General features: G+C 46.0%; 1 long non-coding RNA gene across 2 annotated transcripts; it reads right to left on the bottom strand.

Moving 5' to 3' along the window:
• Window positions 1–1779: 1779 nt before the first annotated feature.
• On the bottom strand, window positions 1780–16142 carry LOC310677805. Of its 2 annotated transcripts, XR_014511471.1 has the most exons (4): window positions 15933–16142; window positions 11453–11625; window positions 3105–3208; window positions 1780–2195 (listed from the first exon to the last, which is right to left on the bottom strand). It is a non-coding gene; the product is annotated as an uncharacterized lncRNA (long non-coding RNA). The 2 variants fall into 2 exon arrangements; XR_014511472.1 differs by lacking the exon at window positions 11453–11625.
• Window positions 16143–17710: the final 1568 nt, after the last annotated feature.

Below are 17710 nucleotides of genomic sequence, written 5' to 3'. Positions count from 1 at the left end.
TAACTTAGGGCCCCACTCCCTTGGCCCCCCCCCCCCCTAAGAAATTAAGGGAATAAACCCTGGATGTACATTTCCAAAATATAAGATAAAAAACAAATAAAACAAAACCTACATACAGCAACAGTGTTTTGTGTTGTGTAGGCTCCTATGATGTAAATAATGGGTCCCGCCTGCTAGCCTGCTCCCTAAAATATCACTGGTTTGCTCATTTCTATATACAGGGTGCCTACATTCTGCATGGACTTTTCAACAATTACTTTGATAAAATACTGTACATGTTTTGTTAAGTGCAAATGGCTTTAGATGCCTATTAGGTCCGTAAATTACCATATAGCATATAGTCAACACAAAAAACAGTGACAATTTGTTGACAAAGGACAGCTGGACATATAAGGGGCCCCATTACCCTCAGTAGCTTAAATCTGGCCCTGCTTGGGTAAAGGTAAAGGTAAAGGTACCCCTGCCCGTACGGGCCAGTCTTGCCAGACTCTAGGGTTGTGCGCTCATCTCACTCTATAGGCCGGGAGCCAGCGCTGTCCGCAGACACTTCCGGTTCACGTGGCCAGCGTGACAAGCTGCATCTGGCGAGCCAGCGCAGCACACGGAAAGCTGTTTACCTTCCCACTGGTAAGTGGTCCCTATTTATCTACTTGCACCCGGGGGTGCTTTCGAACTGCTAGGTTGGCAGGCGCTGGGACCGAACGATGGGAGCGCACTCCGCCGCGGGGATTCGAACAGCCGACCTGACGATCGGCAAGTCCTAGGTGCTGAGGTTTTACCCACAGCGCCACCCGCATCCCTGCACCACCTGTGTCCCTGCACCACCCGCGTACCTGCTTGGGTACAACACTGCAAAGGGAGGAGTTTATTTGTGTGTCCTGTCCTATGTGTGAAACCCTTTGCAGATGTCACATGGAATGCATGGATAGGGCTGGATATCGGGGTTGAGATGAAGAAACCTGGACCAACTCCATCCTCTGCACTTACTCTGAACACATGGAAGACTGTCTGGAGGTAACACCTGCATATGGAGGTGCAGGGCCACTGGGAGTGTGAGTCTCCTTCTACACACTGATGGTATGCACAGATTATTAACAGTCCTTGCCTGGTTGCCCTTTGCATTCCAGCTCCTCCTATGATCCTATTCCTTTTGTGGTTGATCCAGCTAAGCTAAATGTGTCTTGGTTTGACCTCCACCACCAACAACCTCCTCTGAAGCAATTTAATGTGATGGTTAAAGCAAAAAGCTACTTTGGCTATTCTTTTTATCGATTCTAGCCCACTTTTCCTTAACAGAGCTCAAGGCAGGGAGCATGAACGATCCAAGGTGGTCTCCTCGCCAGGTTCAGCAGGAGGCAATGCTTCATGGGTCCTTCAGGCCATGCACTGGACTGGAATGATTTGATTTATGGATTTCTCTCGTGTGCCATCTTGCCATTAACCACATTTACAAACGCTCTGTGACAGTAAGTGCTCCCACTGTCGCTTCTGAAAATGCCCTGAGCTAGTTGGGGACAGAAAGCCCACAACCAGGATGGAAACCTACTCAGATGCTCCACAACCACAACAAGGACTAGGAACTCTCATAATGTCAACAAAGCAACCCTGGAACAAATACCAGGCAACTAAACCCATGCTATCTCTGATTTTAAATTATCGCCAAACTGTGTTCCTTCTGCGGGAGGCAACCGATGTGGGGGAACTGTGGCAATTCTGATTTCTAGCCTCCCTGAGCCCAGATTATGAAGCTTCCACGATGCAAGGCGGGGTGGGTGGGAATACTTTAAAAGGATGTTTATTTGGCTCCTCTGCCGTTCCTCGAGGAGTTTTCTTCTTCACCTTTCCTTCCCTCACAACAAACACAGACGAGCTGAGGGAACAAAACAAACACTTGATATGATAACCAAGCCCTTTGGAGACGTGCGGCATTAAGTGTGGAGGCAGCCTGTTTTGTGACAAACTTAAGGCTCCCGCGACGGATGCCACACTTGGGGGCTTTCTCATTCCGCTTCTTCCAGGGTTGTCGCATTAATGCTAAAGTGGGCTTTACATGCTTCTTGCGGTGAAATCTTTCAGCCTCTTCCTTAACTCTGTGTAGACAAGATGAAAGGGACTGTCGGGAGCAGTTGTACTTCACAGTAGTAGCCCTCAGGATAAAGATGAGGCTGGTGACAACCTGTCAGAACACGGCGCTCCTGTTTACATGTGGATAAAAGAGAAGGGATGCAAATGAGAGAGAGAGAGAGAGACGAAAACAAAACCTGTCTGGTGCTTGGGGCAGAGTTGTGGGATTTTGCACACCCCTAGCAGCTAGGCAATGATCCGCCCGCCAGCTCACAAGCAATTTCCATAGAAACAGCATATGGTCCCCTGATATTGACTATTGGAAATGCCTCCACAGTGCTCTCCATCTTCAAAATAACCACATGATGATGATGATGATGATGATATTTTGCCCTGGGCTCTTTTGAGAGGAAGGGAAGGGTAAAATAATAATTAATAAATAAAACATCATGACTTCCATGTTCTTACTATTTCTAGACAGCTTGATCAATGCCACACCAGCAAAGCTAACTTTAGACAAAAGCATTGGTTTTTAGACTCAGGAATAGTTAAGTCCCAGACAACTACCAAGTCCAGTGTATTTTTTTTTATGGTTGTAACATTGCCTTTGCTTCCTTCCAAGGGCTAAATTACTGCACATAAAGAAGGGCCACGTAAACACAGAGGAGTAAATCAAAGTAATTTAGCAGCTTTGGTTTTAACTTCTTGAGAGATCAAGTGCTTCCAGACTCCTTTGTATGGCTCCTGGTTTTGGCTAGGGCCCACAGCTAGCAAGGCCAGAGCTCAGGGATGATGGGAGTTGTAGCCCAACGACATCTGGGGACCCAGAGGTTGAGAACCGCTGGCTGGGGGTTTGGATCATGGCTGCCTTCCTGGGCCTCCAGCAGATAATATCTTATCAGCAGTTCCGTTCCGTATGATAGTGGAATCAGGCACCTATCCTTTGGAGCAGCCTCCCATAAACTGTCATTCTGCATTGTCTTCGAAAGTGTGGTGTAGTGAATAAAAATGATGTATCTCTGTTCAGCCATCAAATTTACCTCAGGCAGCTAGGAATGTGTGAATCTCTGTCTTGGTTTTCTTCAGTTCCTCGTTTGTCCTCACTTAAGTTCAGTCCTTCACATTTCCCCATCAGCTTGAGAGTCTTTAAAAAAGAAAAGAAAAGATAAAGATCATGCCAATAAATCAGCTTTTTTCAGTGTGAATTTCTCTTAATACACGTGTGCAATTTTGCCCAACACAAACATTTTTGCAAAACAATGATATTGTGCAATATTTTCAGCAACATTTTATGCACACTTCACTGCAGTACATATGTATTTTTGTATGTATTACTTAGCTAGAGAACTGCAGTGCAAAATTCAGAAAAGTGCAAATTTTGAGGGACAGCTGCCTTTAGGTTCTCATATCCTTTTGGGAAGTGTGAATTAGGGAGGTTCGCCTTTCAATGCAAACCGAGCCGCATTCCCACCTCATCCCTATGCTCAACCAAACCTGCCACATAGGTTTATGGTAAGAATAAAATAAAAAAATAAAAAAGGAAATTGCACTGAACACCTTAGATGCAGGGTAAGATGATTGTGATTTTATGCATATATAGATTTTGGTGTCGAGAAAATTGCTGCCTGAGGCAGCCACTTTGCTTAGGATGCTTCTGACTCCTCCCCATCTTCAAAATTAATATAACATTTGTGAAGTCGAACACTGGGTCAGCTGTCTTGCTTCATTTGTGAAGTCGAACACTGGGTCAGCTGTCTTGCTTCACCCTCATGCTTCCGGTGTGATGCCTGCTTTTCAGGTCCATAGCCAAAGGGAACCTGTCCTCCTCCCCAATTTTGTGAAGGTAAGTTGCGATCACGTTTACTTATATGGGAAAGCGTCAAGGCTGTTTTCTACCCAGTGGCTCACTCAGAAGTAAACTGCGTCTTGATCAGATCAAGTCGGTAATGCTACACTGGGCAAAGGATTTGGGACATAATGTTCAGGCGGCAGATTGGGAAAGGTTATGGAAATCAGATTTGAAATTTATGGCTTTGAATTTATGGCATTGAAGGAAAATTATATGAAAATAATGTACTGGTGGTATTTGACTCCTACTAAGTTAGCAAAAAAGGGACGCGGGTGGCGCTGTGGTCTAAACCACAGTGCCTAGGGCTTGCCGATCAGAAGGTTGGCGGTTCGAATCCCTGTGACAGGGTGAGCTCCCATTGTTCAGTCCCAGCTCCTGCCAACCTAGAAGTCCGAAAGCACATCAAAGTGCAAGGAGATAAATAGGTACGGCTCCGGCGGGAAGGTAAACGGCGTTTCCATGCACTGCTCTGGTCATTCTGGCCACACGACCTGGAAGCTGTACACCAGCTCCCTCGGCCAATAAAGCGAGATGAGCGCCACAACCCCAGGGTCATCCGTGACTGGAGCTAATGGTCAGGGGTCCCTTTACCTTTAAGTTAGTAAAAATGTATAAGACAAGTTCAAATATCTGCTGGAAAGGTAAAGAAAAAGAAGGTACCTTTTATCATATGTGGTGTGGACTTGTAAGGTAATAAAAGCTTTCCGGGAGATCATACATGATGAAATGAAAAAATAATAATACTTAAAATAACCTTTGTTAAGAAACAAGAAGCCTTTTTTATTAGGAATTGCAGGTACTGACATACCAAAGGAGCAGAAAAGACTCTCTATGTATGGAACAACTTCCGCCCAGATGTTATTAGCCCAGAGCTGGAAAGAAGACAAAGTCCCTACCAGAGAAGAATGGCAAACCAAGCAGATGGACTGTGCCGAGATGGCAAAGCTGACTGGAGGATAAAAAGATAAAAAAGGATAAAACTTTATAAAAGAATAGGGAAAAATTATGTTAATTAGGAGACTACTGTAAGCAGATGGGGAAAAGAGCAGGATTTTGACTCACTTGTAGTGAAAACAACACTATGGACAATATAGGTAAAGGTACCCCTGACCATTAGGTCCAGTCGTGGCCGACTCTGGGGTTGCGGTGCTCATCTCACTTTACTGGCCGAGGGAGCTGGCGTACAGCTTCCGGGTCATGAGGCCAGCATGACTAAGCCGCTTCTGGCGAACCAGAGCAGCGCATGGAAACGCCGTTTACCTTCCTGCCAGAGTGGTACCTATTTATCTACTTGCACTTGGACGTGCTTTCGAACTGCTAGATTGGCAGGCGCTGGGACCGAGCAACGGGAGCTCACCCCATTGCGGGGTTTCGAACTGCCGACCTTCTGATCGGCAAGCCCTAGGCTCTGTGGTTTAACCCACAACGCCACCCACATCCCATGGACAATATGGTTTGATATAAAAACTGGAGTACGGATGAATATGCAGTTGTAGATGCGTAAAGGAAGACTCCATGGAGGGGATGGAGGGGGGGAAGTCTCGAGATTTGGAGAATCTCCTTATACAGATTTGTTTTTACTAGTTTGTGTTTATTTGTGCTTTGTATTTGTAAAACTAATAAAAATGATTAAAAAGAAGAAGAAGTAAACTGTGTCTTGCTTTCTAGTTTTGCCCTAAAGGGCAAAACGTGGCAGTGGGTGGACAGGCACTTGAGGAACACATTGCCAGTGGATGTGGCAAAGCCGAGGATGGCACACACATTCAAGAGGTAAGAGCATTCATTCTTCGGCAAACCCGGTGCAGCTATCCTTGTCATGGGTGGTAGTAGCCCTTTGTTGGTTTCGGCTGCAGACAGGCAGAACCATTTTTATAAAGCTTTAACCTTACATAGGAAAAGTACGGTAAAGACTGGGTGTGCCTCCTGACCAGTGCCAGATTTACATACAGTGGTACCTCGGGTTACATACACTTCAGGTTACATATGCTTTAGGTTACAGACTCCACTGACCCAGAAATAGTACCTCGGGTTAAGAACTTTGCTTCAGGATGAGAACAGAAATTGTGCTCCAGCGGCGCAGCAGCAGCAGGAGGCCCCATTAGTTAAAGTGGTGCTTCGGGTTAAGAACAGTTTCATGTTAAGAACGGACATCCAGAAAGAACTAAGTACTTAACCCAAGGTACCACTGTATAAGCTAAACAAGCTATAGCTTGGGGCCCCACTCTCTTGGGGGTACCCTAAAAATTTAAAGGAAAAAACACCTGGATGTACATTTCCAAAATATAAGATAAAAAACAAATAAAACCTACATACAGCAACAGTGTTTCGTGTTGTGTGGGCTCCTATGATGTAAGCCATGGGCCCCGCCTGCTAGCCTGCTCCCTAAAATATCACTGGTTTGCTCCATCCTATATACAGTGGTGCCTCTGGTTAAGTACTTAATTTGTTCCAGAGGTCCGTACTTAACCTGAAACTGTTCTTAACCTGAAGCACCACTTTAGCTAATAGGGCCTCCTGCTACTGCCGCTCCGCCGGAGCACAGTTTCTGTTCTTATCCTGAAGCAAAGTTTTTAACCTGAAGCACTATTTCTGGGTTAGCGGAGTCTGTAACCTGAAGCGTATGTAACCCGAGGTACCACTGTATAGGGTGCCTACATTCTGCATGGATTGGTTGCAAATGGCTTTAGATACCTATTACCATATAGCATATATTCAACACAAAAAACAGCGACAATTTGTTGTTGACAAAGGACAGCTGGACATATAAAGGGCCCCATTACCTTCAGTAGCTTAGGGCCTCATCAAACCTAAATCCGGCCTTGCTCCTGACCAGTCTCATGGCTTCTCAAGTGTTAACTTGATCTTCAGCCAAAGCGAAAGGGCCAACAGGACTGGCGATCTTCAGTACAAAGAGGAAACCCGATACATTTCAGTCCTCTCACTCCCAGCACCCTCTGCCTCTCTGCCTTGCGGGAGAGGATGCTGCGAAAGGAAGCCACAAGAGCCGGTGAACCAAGAGCTACCAGCAATCTTTCCTGATTTATTACTTCATTCATTAATCCATATATGAAGCGCAATTTAGGATAAGGCTCAGAAATCCTTGCTGTGACATGTTCTCGCATATTTGATAAATGATTCCTCCGGCAGAGGCTTGAAGGGCATCTGCAGTAAATTGTGCTGAGATCTATTTTTCAAAACACTCCTGCACTTTCCTATCAAATTAGAGGATATCCTTTAGATAAGGGTAAGCGATGAGATTTCTATCGCACGGCTGTGTGCCTCATAAGTCACAAAAATGGAAGAAAGTGAGAAACCCTCCCAGTAAAAATGTTAGCTTTCTTCTCCCACCTGGGATGGACTGGGAGTTGGTCAACCAGTTAAGCAAGAAACAGAAGCAGCCCAGGATACTTCCGTCCCCCCAGATGGATGGGTGAGACTCTTGCTCCCTTTGGTCTGCTTATGTATAGTCAGTGTTACATTCAGGATCTTTTGTGAAGGTGTTTGGGCAAAATGATCTTGGTGGACCCCCAAACCTGGGTGGGTCCACTTCTTCCTGCTCCTTGCTGTCCCACAGGTATCTGGTTGGCCACTGTGAGAGCAGGATGCTAGACTAGATGGCTCATTGGCCAAAGCCAGAAGGCTATTCTTATGATCTTACATTCTTCCTCTTGCCACTCCCTAGTCGTTCGCTCTTCCTGTGGGACAACCAGCCTCATATAACCTACATAAGTCTAATTAATGCATGAAGGGGTTAACACCATAGAGTAAGCTGTTCTACCAGGCTTAGCTTTGTCACTTTTCCTCGCCTTGGGAGGATATAGGTAATCAAGCCTATTGTTGTATTCAGTTTACCTTATAATTCAGCCTGTGAACAGGTCTGAGCTACTTGCTCCAGCTCAGCCGCATGGCTCTCACCAGCCATTCTTGAGCGCCTATACCAATAAGCTAGGAATTTTTATCACAAAGCTAAATTTTACTGCCCACGCAACTTTTCTGACTGGTGTATGGGAAAGCACATGAACCTGACCTTTGGAGAGTCTGCAAGAAGACCATTTTAAAAGTTATCAAATGCATACCTTTGTGAAAATAATATGCAGAAGTGCATTACATATGGGAAAACGGCTTGCAAACATGCACGCATTAGGTAAAAATACATGGAGTAAGAAAACAATTGCATGTATTAGGATGAGAATACACTGACAATTTTTCTCATCACAGCTTTCTTTTTCTAGCAAACTGATATGGAAATGTGGCAAATTGAGTTTACGGTTGGGGAAAAAAAGAGAAACCAGGAGAAACCAAAATTGGCAGATTCATTTATCTCTAATCACTGCTCAAGCTGTAAAGATAGCTGGTGTTGTGAGGCTCCCAGCTTTTCTTAAGCATGTCTTCCCTCTAGGTCAACTGGCACCACCCGTTCTGTCTGTGCAGCTCCCTCTTTTATAGTAACTCTGCACCTTTACTTCAAAATGGAGCAGTAATGCACCCACTTGGCTGGTCTTGCTTCGTGGAGTTAATTGTAGAGAGCCTTGCATAGTTACAATTGAATTAAAATATCCCGAGCCTGACTGGTTTCAGGAAGCATTAATTATATCTCAGTAAGAGGAAATGAAAACCCCATCAATTCAGAGTTCAGCTCTTTAGGCCCAGACAAATAACATTAAGGTGACATTAAGAGTTCAGACTATATATCTCTGACTAAGGAGTAAAAAACGTTCTTACTTGCTTTGGAAACAATAAATGCAAGGCCTGCAAAACAAGGCACTGGGAGCTTCTATTGGCTGGCATCAAAACCTGAAGACCACAACATTTGTCTGTAGTACAGAAGTGCTTGGATTAACTGAGTTGGGGAAACCTTTTTGGTATGAGAAAGCTGTAACGCACCACCTCCCCTGGAACCAGTGTGGTGTAGTGGTTAAGAGTGGTAGTCACGTAATCTGGGGAACCGGGTTTGCATCTCCGCTCCTCCACAAGCAGCTGCTGGGTGACCTTGGGCCAGTCACACTTCTCTGAAGTCTCTCAGCCCCACTCACCTCACAGAGTGTTTGTTGTGGGGGAGGAAGGGAAAGGAGAATGTTAGCCGCTTTGAGACTCCTTAAAGGGAGTGAAAGGCGGGATATCAAATCCAAACTCCTCCTCCTCCTCTTCTTCTTCTTCTTCTTCTTCTTCTTCTTCTTCTTCTTCTTCTTCCCCTTCCCCTGACACTTTCACACTCAAAGTCCCACTTCCCAAACCTTTTTTATTTTATTTTATTTTACTCACAAGGAAACAAAGGCTCAATTACACATGTGAACCACAGAAAGTTAAAACTTCTCCTGAAGTTCAAGGGCCTTTTGTGTATGTCTTAGAGCAGGGTTGCAGCCCTCCAGAGGTTGTGGGACTCTTAACTCCCACCAATCCATCCAGCAGCGACAGTGAGAGTCAGGGCCGGCCCGAGACATTTTGACACCTGAGGTGAACCACAAACTCCCTTGATGAATTTCAGGCATTGTAATTTACCCCTCACAGAATTACAGTTCCCTGCAACCCTTAACAAATTACAGTTTGAGGGAAGAGTGTGCTTCAGATGTGCTCTAAAGGCAGCAATGGTAGGCCTGGCAGCTAGAAACCATGGCAGTGATGGGGGTAGACACTCATTGAGAAAAAGGGGACCACTGAGGATGGAGTGGGGCTAGTTAAACATGAGATGAGATCAAGTATCCCAAAGGTCTCGTTCAAAGGTTAGTCTTGCCCAAATGATGCTATGCTTTCTTCATTCTTCCAGCTGGCATCCTTCATGATATGACCGCACAAGGCATTGGCTATTTCACCCGAACCTGTTGCAAGCCCCGACAGATGGCACTGGGTGATCTTCGTAGAGTGGATGAGAAAAGTGATGCAGAGAAGAAAAAGCAAGACCCCTTTCTGGCAATTGAAGGTCTCCAGCAGTTTGCTTGATAGCCTATCTTAAGCTCACCAGAGTCAATGAGCCATTCTAATCTAACTAATTAAGACCCTCAGCTTTTAAAGTTAGAAATGAACCAAATAATCTTGGTTGTCTGCACAATTCCAGTAAACACAAGCATCAACATCATCCCTCTTTTCCTTCTCTTCCAAAGTCCAAAGCAGTTACATTGTTCAGATCCAAGAGGCTTCTTCTTCCTCTCTCCGTGCTGACTGCCTCCTTCCCATAAAATCACCCTAATTTAGCAGCTTTTTTAAATAATAGAAAAAACCCACACCTCAAGCAAGCTGATGAGTAGCAACTGAAATCTTCCCCATAGATTCCAAGGGAGATCTTGGCACAAAATCCAGTGACAACAACCCATTGCATTTCACCTCTTCCAATGGGCTTTCGCAACACCTGACCCTTCAAGCCGAATGTGGTTCTCTGGCCATATGCCCCAGGGGTCTTGTGAAACCTGCTGGTTTTGCTGTCTGCCTGGAATTGCAAGAATAGGGGATTGTCGAGCACCCGACAAGGCGCCATAGAAAGCTGGTTGACTGTGTTTGGCTTGGTGGGCCATAGGATGAGCAGGTGTAGAATGAGGATGAAGAGAGGAAAAAGAAAATTATGGATTTGGGGAGCGTACAGAAAACCATGACTCCCATATGTTCAACAGAAACGAATGGTTTCCAAACTCTTCTCCCTGACATCAAGCCTAAGAACTTTCTTTTGTTGGAATAGTGAGATTCTCTGAGCACTGGCGTAGCATGCCTGAGGCTGTGGGGGTGGCAGCCCTGGGCACGTGATTCCGAGGGCACAAGAGGGTGCAACCAGGTGCCCCCATGATAGATGCCCTGCGGGGAGACGAGCTGTGCCAGGGCCAGGCCTTTGGGTATGGGACAACACCCCCTTCTCCCAGAGAGAAAGGAGAGTGTGGCTCTGCGTTGGCCATCTGAGCTACATGCCCCCACTGGAGAGAGATAAACTGCACTAGGAATGGGGAACTGGTGGCCCTATTCTGCTGCTGGGTGGCCCCAACATGCTGTTGGCTCCCCCACCCCTAACATTGGCCAGCTCTGGAGGACCACGACTTCTCTATCCCTAAATTTCACTCAGCTCATCCAGATGCTGCCTCTGAACAGAGATACTCTGTTTAGCTATCCTGACTAATATCTGTTGGTAAACTTATCCTGTATTGATTTAATTTTTTTAAAAGCCATCTAAGCAATCAAGAGGTAATTGAGATCACTGACTCAGTTGTGGTGATGTGCTGACGGGGGACACGGGTGCATAGCTACAATGAGCAAATATGTCCATTTAAATTGCAGCCTTTGTCTTCCTCTCTGCAGTGCTTTTGTTCCTCTTAATTTCGAGATTTATGTAATATGTAAAAGTTTTGAATCCCCCACCTTACGGACATTTAATATATGTTTGTAAATTGGTCTCAGCGTAGCCTGCTCTCTTATCCTGAAGGTTCGAAGGCTGATAGAGTAATTTCTGATCTCTTCCACTGCATCAATAGACATTCACATAAATTCATGTGGCAGTTTAGAGCCAATTAAAATTTATAAGCCACAAGGAGTGAGTGAAATTCTGAGGATTAATTTACTCACTGGAGTATTAATCTGTGTAATGTAGTAGGTTATCCTCCAGTAATCTTGGCTATGCAGAGATAGGGAGATACATTTCCTTGCATGTTTTACTGTAAATGCAGTAATTAGTCCCACTGGGCCAGCGAGCTCGAACGGCTACGGCGGGTGCTACCGGCACAGCCTCAGCATGAACTCTGAGAAGGAGAAGAAAAGAACCAAATCAGCAATTTGAAACCGAGCTGCATTCCTAGGGAAGGAGCCACTTCGCCTCCTGTTCTTCCTGCTGTGTGAGTGTGAGATTAGGCCGAGAGGAAAAGGCTCAAAAATAGGGTACGATGATTACAAGGTGTAGCCTCCCTTCTGCCACCAGCGCAGAGCAAAAGAGAGACATGTTGGGCACCCCTCCCAGAAAGATCAGAGTGACAGGGACTGAGGCATTGCCAAGGAGCCCTTGTCAACCTCCTCTACAAATGAATGGGACCAGCAGTGAAGCAGCTCCCCCAAAAGCAGCAGCAGCGATAAAAGAGGCTCAGTCAGTAGAGCAATGGACTTGGGTTTAAAGCCCCATGTTGGGCAAAGAGCTTCCTGCATTGCAGGGGGTTGGATGAGATGACCCTTGTGGTCTCTTCCAACTCTATGATTTTATGAAAGTTCAAACCTATTTTCCCCTCTTATTCTTTCTCTGTTCCTTCCTGCTTCCCCTCCAAGTTAGTCCAAGCGTGAGTTTCCATGCAACTGTGCTGGCTTCTTTGCTCCAGCTTGTTGTTGTTGTTGTTGTTTAGTCATGTCCGACTCTTCATGACCCCATGGACCAGAGCACGCCAGGCACTCCTGTCTTCCACTGCCTCCCGCAAATTGGTCAAACTCATGCTGATAGCTTCGAGAACACTGTCCAACCATCTCGTCCTCTGTCGTCCCCTTCTCTTTGTGCCCTCCATCTTTCCCAACATCAGGGTCTTTTCCAGGGAGTCTTCTCTTCTCATGAGGTGGCCAAAGTATTGGAGTCTCAGCTTCAGGATCTGTCCTTCCAGTGAGCACTCAGGGCTGATTTCCTTAAGAATGGAGAGGTTTGATCTTCTTGCAGTCCATGGGACTCTCAAGAGTCTCCTCCAGCATCAATTCTTCAGTGATCAGCCTTCTTTATGGTCCAGCTCTCACCTCCATTCATCTCTACTGGGAAAACCATAGCTTTAACTATACGGACCTTTGTTGGCAAGGTGATGTCTCTGCTTTTTAAGATGCTGTCTAGGTTTGTCATTGCTTTTCTCCCAAGAAGCAGGCAAAACCTACACTTGGAATGGCTTTTCTCCCCCCGCTATGAGTGATACACCTTCAGCTTTCTTCATCCTTCCAACCAGCAGTCTTAACAGACTCTTTCTTTCCGCACATCTCTGCAACGTATTTACCAGACTCCCAACATCCGGTGCCACCTGGAAAGGGGTTGATTCACCCAACTGCACGACTGACCCAAGGACTACCGGCAATCTGTTTTGTGGACGCGACTCTTTCCCTCTAACCTTTGGGCTCGTGGGATCAGCGTGTATGCAGATGTTAGAGAGGTGTGTGCCAATAAAGGTAATAAAAGATGTTGAAAAGAAAGAAAGGAAACCAATGTCCCTGCTGCATTTGTCCATTATCCTCTGATGTTAACGGCAAAAGGTACCTCTCAAGTATTGTGAGAAAGGAGGACGTTAGCCCAGCTTTCATCCTCCCTCTTCTTAAATCCGTAGGTGACCGCAGGTTGGCAAACGGGTTCCTGGGTTATTATCTTGCTTTACTGCCTTTATCTAGCATGGTCTTGGGGACGGAGATGCGGCAGGCAAAGGGCAGAGCCTGCCGAGTAGCCTTCATTATCTAGATGACATGAGAATTAGCCCCAGCGTCGCCCGTCCTCATAATGAGTGTCCTTCATCTGATACTTGCGCCCCTTGCAGACCTCTTTTTAGCCACAGAACCAGGCAGTGGCCCAGCAAATAACTGCAATTTTGTCCTTAAACAAAGAAAAAGCACCCCAGAAAACTGAAAGATGTTTTTCTCCGTAACATCAAGTAGGAGACTGCGCTATAGAAAACATGGAAGATATAAGGATTCTTCAGTGGAATGGAACTGCATTTAAAAAAGGATTTGTGTCTGCACTGTAGCCTTATAAGCATCCCTTGGCACTCACTGGGGCTTGTGTCTCAGTACATAAGACCATAAGAAGGAAAGCCACTTCCGAGCTAGAGAGGAGGTGGGGTTGCGGGCTTCATACCCCCTCTACATGAGCGGGGGCTGGCTCTCAGCCTCTGCGCGATTGAGGGAATCCCCGGGCACGTCACCCCTTGGCCAGCCAATCGGCTGGCTTGGGGTGTGTGGCCTGCCCTAATTAGCACTGGCACAGCCAGGGATCTCCCTCTTTCTACCGCTTCAGCTGCTCTGGTTTCCCACCCTCCCTCCCTTTAAGGTTTCCTTTGACCTTGCTATGGACCTCGGTTGGTCGCCGTTAAGGGGCCTGGTAGGAATTTTTTCCACTTGGCAAATTGGCACCAGCCACTTGGTTTTTCACCTACCTCGTAGCGCCACAACTTCCTTGGCATTAGCGGTTAGGTATTGGTAGGGGTATTGTTATGTAGATGGAAGGGGGTGGGGAGGAAGTGCCATCACCTCCCCCACATATTGAAGGGTAGTCCGATAAAGGATTTCGGGGGGGGGGGGGGTGGCCCTGTCCGAAGCTTATGGAGGTGAGGGCCTAAGGCACGCCCCCGAGCGGTGACCCCGGGGGAGTTGCTAGTTGATGTGCATCAGCAGGACTCCCCCTACTGTTGGTTAACCCTTCCCGGACTTCAAGCAGACAGGCTGAAGCTGGATAGTCGATTAGGACCAATGCCTAAGCCACTACCGCTCATTACCTGTAACCAATAAAGTTGTGGCCATTTTAGCCCATTAACCTAAATAATTGCGTCATGTGTCTTTGTTTCTGCTGGGGGGAGGCAGGAGCTCGCCACACAACCTGTTGGTTCTGATCAAAGGTCTGTCTGGTCTAGCATCCTGTTTTCAAAGCAGCCAACCAGATATCCACGAGAAGCCCATAAGCAGGACGGGAAGAGAAGAAACTTCTCCTGCTTGTGACTCAAAGCAAGTGTTGCCCTTAGAGAAGGAACCAGATCTCAAACCCTCCTCCTGATGCCACCATCTCATCCACACATTGAGGCTACACAGGTGTGCCTATCTAGGGCTTAGAACAAGTAGCATTTCAAAAAAAAGTCACCTTGAAACCGAGCAACCAATTTTTTGGTTCAAAGACCACGCAACTACAGCTCCCATGCCATCAGGGTCAACATCTAAATGATGGCTGCCATCTCACTGGCACACCATCATGCTGGTTAGGGAAGTCACCACACGGCCCCCAGGCCTAAAGGTGAAAACACCCATTACCAAAAGCCACCCACGCTTGAGAGGATATCTCAAGAGGATATCTGCCCATCCCACGAGGAATGGGTCCCAAATGCTTGCATAATGTAGTTTTCCTTCCCATCCCAATTTCCTTCCCAGCCCTACCATAAATGAAAGTGTTTCACCATTTCCTCCAAATCTAAATTAAGATGCGTGCAATTTTTTTTTGCAGCGGAACTCCCCAGTTTAGATTCAGAAAAGGATTAGCACAGCAAGTCTGCCTGCTGATGTAGAAATGATTGCATGCCCAACTCCTTTCCCATTTCACAAAGCTACTGAACGAAACAGCCATGGGGGGGGGGGGCTTACATTTGAAGACGGAAAGGACTGAGAGCCAGACTTAGGACTGACCTGACGTTTCAGGATTTCAGTGAGTTTCCCCAGCCCAATGGGCACCCATGCGGGAGGCAGTCCTCCTTGCACCCCCATGAACCACAGACCGCCCCCAAGAGTCCCTATTTTCCAAGGACAGTCCCAGATTTACAGAAGCCATCCCAGTTTCTGATTTGATCCAGGGTTGTCCCGCTTTTCCTTAGAACGTCACTATTTTCATCAGAGAAACGTTGGAGGGTATGGAGTTATGTGACCCCCCCGAGCCAAGGAGATACAACCTTTAGAAGATATCTGAAGGCAGCCCTGTATAGTTTTATTATGTTTTTTGTATATGTTGGAAGCCACTCAGAGTGGGTGGGGCAACCCTGTCAGATGGGTAGGATATAAATAATAAAATTATTATCATTATCAGTATGGAATGGAATTATTTTCATCGTAGGAATGTTTGAGGGTATGGAATCATAATCATCAGCTTTCCTCTTTTTCTTTTAAAAAGAGCAAGTTTCTGGCATTTATAGAACTTGAGACATGAGGCAAACAGGCGCTGATCTAAATTTTCTGAGAAAGTAGCCTGCCTCCTCGCTCCCTGCCCTCCTTAATTATTTATTATTTTAAATTTTAGTTAGAATGATATATTTCCTTTCTTCGAAAGATCTCAGGGTGGTTCACAAGATAAAAGCATAAAGAAGTAGTTAAAATAAAAACAGCAAAACAAAATATGTTTTACTTTGCCCACCTTCTGGAAACATTACCGGGAGCTCAGGAGGCCTGGCAAACAACCCAAGAGGGAACACCATACACACAAAGCCCTATTGAGGTCTTCCTTTTACTTATGTGTAAGTAAACATGTGAACGTGAACAGCAGTGTGCTGCCAAGCCCCACCCCCTCTGGCATGTGAGCTTTACTCAGTTTACAGCTGGCAGGAATGTGATGGCAAAGGTCTGATGTAGAGAGCCTCCTTTACTTGCTGATGTTCTCGACGTGATGTCACAATCAGGGCTCTAAGTCACACAGGGAGCTTCCTAGAGTAGAGCTGGCACCCTGCTTAATAATGCTTCCATTGGGAAATCAAGGCACAGCGGAGACTGGTTTCTTTAAGGGAAATGGTTTATTGTTTACATAGGTTAAAAAAAGGTAAAGGACCCCTGGATGGTTAATTCCAGTCAAAGGTTGCGGCGCTTATCTCGTTTTCAGGATGAGGGGGCCGGCGTTAGTCCACAGACAGCTTTCTAGGTCATGTGGCCAGCAGGACTAAACCACTTCTGGTGCAACGAAGCACTGTGACAGAAACCAGAGCGCACGAAAACGCTGTTTACCTTCGTGCCACAGTGGTACCTATTTACCTATTTGCACTGGCATGCTTTTGAACTTCTAGGTTAGCAGGAGCTGGGACAGAGCAACGGGAGGTCACCCCGGCGTGGAGATTCGAACCGCCGACCTTCTGATCGGCAAGCTCAAGAGGCTCGGTGGTTTAGATCACAGCGCCACCCGCATCCCCTACTATTCTATATACTGTCCCATATTGTTCACATATTTACACCTGGGTCTACTTTGGAGAGAATTCAGAGCATTACAATCTTCATGTCTGTCACAGCCTGCCAATATGGTTCTGCCTTGCATGGCCTCTGCCTGGAGTTCTGGCTCCACCTTTCTCCTTCCCAAGAACCATTGCCCAACCCCAACCCCCCCCCCCCCCCAGCCTTGTGTAACATAATACTTTCACCTTCTTTGGGTGCAGCCGACCCCCTCCCCTGTTTTCCAAGTCCTGGAAGCTGAAATCCTAAACTTTCTCCATCCACAGTAACCTTGGGAACTCCCCCCCACCCCCACCCCGATTCTGTCCACTGGCAAAGAATCTCATCCCCATGATGGTTTTCACTGATGTGTTAAAGACTTGCTTCTAGAATCTTTTGTCATTCTTAGTCATTTCTACCTCAGATGCCTGGCCTAGCATCTTCCCTTCAATACGTCAAATATTATCCAAATTCTACCACTTATTAATTTCAAACACTCACTTGCTCTAGCAGTTATAAGTTAAGGTTACCAGATTTTTTTCAATGAATCCGGGGACACTTTTCAACTTCAGTCGGAATGATAGTGGAAATGATAGGGGACTGATTTGTAAATCCGGGGACTGTCCCCAGGAAATGGGGACATCTGGTAACCATATTATAAGTGCCTCTGCCTCTGTTACCCCCCCCCCCAAGATCTATAACAATATCTTTTCTTTGCTCTACCCTTTGAATAGAGAGGGTAAAGAAAACAGGAAAACAGGAAGACACAATGAGAGATAAAGGAGGTGCTGTGGGATTGGTGGAAGTCAATGTCTTTTTGTTGTTGTTTTAGCGTTTATAATATTAACTTGTGGATTTGTTTGTTTTTTGATTTTTTAGTTTTCGAATGTTGATTTTTGTGTGTTGTGTATTGTTATTTTTTGATATCTTTCGTGTTGTTGTTGTGTGGAAAATACTAATAATTTTTTTTTTTTTTTTAAATCATGATGCAGGAAAAAC

This window comes from Podarcis tiliguerta (assembly GCF_965153285.1).
Source record: "Podarcis tiliguerta genome assembly, chromosome: 5".
Lineage (NCBI taxonomy): Eukaryota > Metazoa > Chordata > Lepidosauria > Squamata > Lacertidae > Podarcis > Podarcis tiliguerta.
Note: the sequence above shows the minus strand (reverse complement) of the source record. Positions and strands in the feature narration are given on the sequence as shown.